Source organism: Apium graveolens, chromosome 11 (assembly GCF_009905375.1).
Source record: "Apium graveolens cultivar Ventura chromosome 11, ASM990537v1, whole genome shotgun sequence".
Lineage (NCBI taxonomy): Eukaryota > Viridiplantae > Streptophyta > Magnoliopsida > Apiales > Apiaceae > Apium > Apium graveolens.
In genome coordinates this window covers 52,728,787-52,734,794 of record NC_133657.1, presented here as the reverse complement: position 1 = coordinate 52,734,794, position 6,008 = coordinate 52,728,787, and the positions used below count along the sequence as shown (strand labels likewise).

Below are 6,008 nucleotides of genomic sequence, written 5' to 3'. Positions count from 1 at the left end.
TACTCGCTCAAAACCTGGGGAATCCGGCTCTGTGGTGTATTTTATATTCGCAACGAGGTTGCTGTTTTGAGAAAACAATTTGATTACTTGCCCAATGTTCGGGAAGTAAGTCCATTTGATTGAGTCGGCATAAGCGACAGGCCGGGGTACGGTCTATTATTGTGTAAGTGGCTGGGTGGCAGTCCATCAACGCGTGAGGGGCCGGGGTACGGTCTAGCGCGAGGTCCTAATGCGGCCAGGGTGATGACCGGTGAGGAATTCATCCATCTACAGTAGAAAAGGTTACTTATTGGTATCTTTGCCTGATCAGCGAGATATCGGGTTTATGCCAAAATTCTTTTCCTTTCCAAAATTCATTGGATGTTTCAAACTCTGTTCATACTTTACATAACAGAGGTTCCAGGAAATGTTTAAGAGATATATATATGTGGATATATATATATCGGGACTAAATAAAGTATCTCGTAACTTTATTTCATTCAATAATATTTCAAAGATTGAATCTATTCAAATCTTGTCTTGTAGTCTCATCTATGTGATGAACTTTTGAAACTGATTATAACTTGAACGGTGGTAGTTCAAGTAGTATTGGGAAAGATATAAGTATATTAGGGTATTTGGTAACCTCATCTTTTAAACTTATATCTAATTAATAATTGTCTTATGTATGACAAAGATTTTCAGAAAAACGTTGAGACAAGGTTAGATATATGAGATCACCTTGTAACGATATTTTTTTCATACAGTTACACACTAGGACTTTGTGTATATTATGCATGGAAGAGGACTTCCAATATTTTGAAAAGTATATATGTATATATACTGAATATTTTGCGACTTCATCGCATTAAGTTATCAACTTGGTTCATTTCTTTTGACCAAGACTTTCATGAGTATTATGAGTAGGCTCATATATTGTAAATCATTATACATATTATTTTGGTGGGCTTGCTGCTCACCCTTGCTTTCTTCTTTCATCACACAACAACAGTTAGGAAAGATGGCCAGACTCCAGCAGACCCAGCGCAAGCGCGTGGGAAGCGTCCCGCGTCTTCCCGTTGATGTTGTAGCTGCTATAGCTGCAGAGGTAGATCTATTGTAGATCAGACCATCTACTTTTGAGAATCAATTATGTATAATTATAACTTGTGGCAGATAATGGCAATTAACTGTAAATTTATCAAGTAATCATTTTGGGTTGTAATAACTTTTAAATTGTGGATTCAAAGACTTGTACTTATTTAAATTTCATCTCTGAGACTATAACGGGTTGTGGTGTGTGTTAGTGTGGGGTCACAGCATAAGGTTATTTATTATTAATTAAGTGAAGTGATATTGTGGAAAGAAAGACCGTGACGACCCGGATCCCCGACCCCGGATCTGGGGGTGTTACATTCTTCCCTTTGGCAAAGACTTCTGCAATCAGGAATGCTCTTACTCAGTTTGCTCAACAAACTGGGGAATCTCTGTGTGAGGCTTGGGATCAATATAAGGAGATGCTAAGGAAGTGCCCACACCATGACATGCCTGATTGGATGATTATTAACTATTTTTACATTGGATTGGGTGCTACTTCTAGACCCATGCTTGATGCAGCATCAGGAGGAGCTTTGTGGGCTAAAAGCTACGATGAAGCTTATAAACTTATTGAACTGATGGCTGCCAATGAGTACCAGAATCCTTCCTAGAGACTGACTCAGGGAAAGGTAGTAGGAATTCTGGAGTTAGATGCAGCAACTGCTATAGCTGCCTAACTTAAGGCTTTAACGATGAAGGTGGACAGTTAGGCTAATTATGGAGTTAATCAAATCGCTAGTGTCTGTGAGCTTTGTGCTGGTGCCCACGAGACTGATCAGTGCGCAATTTCTAGTGAATCAGCTGATTTTCTGAGCAACTTTCAGCGTTCGCAGCAACCTGTGCCAGCCATTTATCATCCCAACAGCCACAATCATCCTAATTTCAGTTGGAGCAACACTCAGAATGCGGTTAAACAGTCTCTCTTTTTCTGCATCACTGACATTCATTGACTCACTAACAATGGTCTCCATCTTTATTTCTCCTGTACCTGCTTTTCTCTCATTTTTTCTCTGTTTTTGCATCAAGGGCTCCCCTTGGCCTTCCACCTTCACACCCTCACCTTCACCTACTAAGGTGGGACTCCACTCACTCATTTTTGCCAAGCTGGAAGAAATAGCTTGCATAGTTTCACTCATTTCCTCTCCTTTTTCCTGAGAGCAACTCAGCCTCTCACTATGTTCACTCCATTCCCTCAATCCTAAGAGTGAATGTAAAACCACTAGATCATCTGCACTTGTAACCGAAGTTGAAATTTGGAGTGGTGCAGTGATATTCAACGGATGAGAAACATCCGTCAAAATAGTAGTTGAAAGTTTCAACGGATGACTGCTGTTAAGCACATCCATCGAGATACAGTCACTAGTAGACAGATGAAAAATATCCGCCGAGATAGTGGAAATGACAGAGTTTGGAGTAGAGACTACTGTAGAATCTGTGGAGATTGATTTGTGATTTTGCATAATATTCTCAGTAGACTCAGAAAGAAATGGCAAGTGAGCCAACAGTCATCTAAAAGATGATGCTCACTTGCTATAGATTTTGGCTTCTCCTTGAGAGTAAGAAATGGAGCATCAGAATTGATGTATGAATCATATCAACATCCAGAGAATTGGTGGGTAAATTTTATGTGTGACGTGCTTCAATTACTAAAGATTTTGGCTGTGACTCCACATTTACAGGAGCCACATCAAGCTGAATTTGTGAAGGTGCAGTAACTGAGTCTTTGACTGCAGTTTGCACAGTGTGTGCACCCTGTGTATCCCCAAGTATCTTGGATTTTTTCTTTCTAGCATAAGTTTGGGGTGAGCTTGTGTTCCTAACCCTTTTGACATGTGCTCTTGGCTGAGAGCTTTGTTCAATAGTCACATTCTTTTGGGAGGATGCAGCTAGTAATGAGCTTATATCCTTTTAAGCACTACAGTTTGTTGAGAAACTGTAGTGTGGCTAGGTTGGGATGCACTCATCTCTCCATCCTTGTTCTTAGGGCTTCTTTGATGTTCACCATGTCCCTCACCAGCCTCACTTCCCTTCACACTCCCCTCTTGGTTTTTAGTGGATTTTTCAACTAGTTTCTTTTGAGAGAAACTAGAGGGGGCTTTCTTTGATTTGGACTTTAAAACTTTTAGTTTTGTGGCTTGGGTAGGCATATGTTTGGTCATTGTCACAGATGCCATTGCCACAATTGTTTGCAAAGAAACATGTGGTTGAGAAGTAGTAGGGACATAAACATTTACCGCACTTACCTGAGGCTTTTCCATGATTGGCATGTACACAAGAGTAATTTCCTTGTGATGATTTGCCCTGTTCAAGTCAGCAATAATTCTCCTCTCTTGGACCCAACAAGCTAACTTGTTTGTTGGGTTCTAAATTGGGAGATTCTTAGAAACAAAATTAGCTAGCATCATAAGAAATCAAGCATAATAAATATTCTTAGACCTCTTCTTAATATCCCCTAATTTACTCCCTATCTCATGCAAGACAGAAATGCTAAAATTGAAGTACTTGTCACTAAGAAGCATATAAAGCATGTGAACAAGTGAGTAAGATACAACATGAAAATTACTGATTTTGCCAGAAAACACTTTGATAAATAAGTCACCCAGAAAACTCCATTCTTTTCTAAGACCTAGTCTCCTAACTGAAAGGGTTTTGGCACATAAACACAATGAAAAATGTAAATTTAAATCTTAAAAAATGAAACCCTCCAAAAGATCCATGCGAAAAACAATATTTAATTCGTAGTTCAGTATGTTTACCTTAAGAAATTTTATGTTAATGGAAAGATGGAGGTCTTGAATGATCACCACGTAGCCCGTCGCTGGAACAATCTACGCCTTGAAGGTATCCACATGAATGATCGCTCGGAGGATGGGTGTGTACTGGCACGTTCTTGAGGCTGCCTTCTTGCTCTCTCTATCTCGCTTCAAGCTGCTAGGTTTTATGTTTTATCAAATAAAATGTGTAACCCTAATTCTATTAGAAAAAGATATTATATAGGCAAGAGCTAATGGGCCTCCAACCCTAAACTGAATTTTAGAGTTATTATTATTATTAAATTCGAAATTCTAATTATTGTATTATTAAGTCTCACTTAATCATCCAATAACTTAATTTCAGATTTAATATTAAATTCGAATTACCTATTTATTTATTTAATTAAGTCACACTTAATTAATAACAAATAATACAAATTACTTACATTTAATTTAAATCTGAATTTAAATTAAATAATCCTCCAATCATTCTTTGTGCGACCCTTTAGGTTATTATTACATTGGCAAAAATTTTAAATCTAATTTAAAATCATAAACAATGAGCGGCATCTAGTTATACATCATTGTTACCCAAGTAATAATAATTAAATCAGTGATCAATTAAACCTTTTGTGAATAATGTACAATGTAACAATCCCTTTAGCCTTATATTATAGATCAAACTCGAGGCATGCATTGTGTCATCCTCTGTTAACTTTCAATCCTTCTTTCTTTGATCAATGAGTAAACTATTAAACAAATCAGTATTTGAGCACGGCCATGCATTTTATAGTCTTACTCAATCAAGAGGTCAATAATATCACTCGTTTAATATAGGAGGGCTAAAACCCATCTAGATCATTCATATTTCTCATACGATTCATAATGTACCTAATGTCTACTTTTATTATTACCCGGTCAAGGATAACTTTTAAATAGTATCAAAGTATATTAATTCTCCTATAGAAATATAATGATTTCAGATCAAAGGACCAATACATCATTATCACTGTGAGATTAACTTATGACACTATAAACATGTAGTATCTCACAACGGGTTAATCCAGCACCATGTATTTAATACATGTCCTACTTCGTTGTTGTTCCTGCACATTTATACAAATGTGAGAACCACATCCAATATCTAATACCCAAGATGTAGAAGTAGACAAATTGACTTCTATAACATAAATACCTAAATCAGAAGCAGTAACAACAACCTTCTTCTTCTTCAGATCCTCCAAATAAGCATGATAGTTCCTCTGACCTGGTTTCTTGCAATAGTGACAATCACCAACCTTTGGAACACCACCTTTAGGCTTCAAAGCCTTGGTCGGATCAGGTTTCGGATTGACATTCAATTTAGATCCCTTCTTCCTTTTGCCTTTCCATTTACCCATTCCTTTGGCCTTCCCCTTATTCACCATCAATATGGGAGCATGGGATGTCTTCTGAATGTTGGTCTCAGCAGTTTTCAACATAGTCAAGAGTTCGGTGGAGTTCTTATCTATCTCATTCATATTGTAACTCATCACAAATTGAGAATAGTTGCAGTTTAAAGATTGCAAAATTAGGTCAATCTGGTGTTCCACAGCAATCGGGGCGCCCAACTTGGCAAGGTACTCAATATACCCAATCATCCTTAGAATGTGTGGTCCAACCGGATCATGTTCTCCCTGCTTACATGCATGCAACGATTTGAAAGTATCAAACCTCTCCTGACGAGCCTGTCCTTCAAACATACATTTAAGGTGCTTAATCATATCATAAGAATCCATATTCTCATGTTGTTTCTGAAGTTCAGTACTCATGTTCGCTAACATGAGACATTGAACATTCGTGTCATCATCGATATGTTTCTGATGAACATTATGTTGAGCACGGGATGCTCCTTCAGGGAGAGGTTCAGGATGAGGGATATCTATGACATAGAGCTTGCGCTCTTGTTTGAGGACAATCCTCAAGTTCCTCTGCCAGTCAATGAAGTTTGTTCATGTCAGCTTGTCCTTCTCAAGGACTGATCACACAGAGAAGTTGTTTAAATTGATTGCCATTTGATATTTAAAATGTTTAAAATGCATAAGATAAATTAGTTTATAGATGATTATTAAATTATGTTCAAGTGATTATTCATATATATTCAAAATATATATCTCCCACTATTTTATCAAATTAATA

General features: G+C 37.5%; 1 non-coding gene across 1 annotated transcript; it reads right to left on the bottom strand.

The window, feature by feature from the left end:
- Nucleotides 1-1,418: 1,418 nt before the first annotated feature.
- On the bottom strand, nt 1,419-1,525 carry LOC141699364 (small nucleolar RNA R71). Its single transcript, XR_012565833.1, has one exon. It is a non-coding gene; the product is annotated as a small nucleolar RNA R71 (small nucleolar RNA).
- Nucleotides 1,526-6,008: the final 4,483 nt, after the last annotated feature.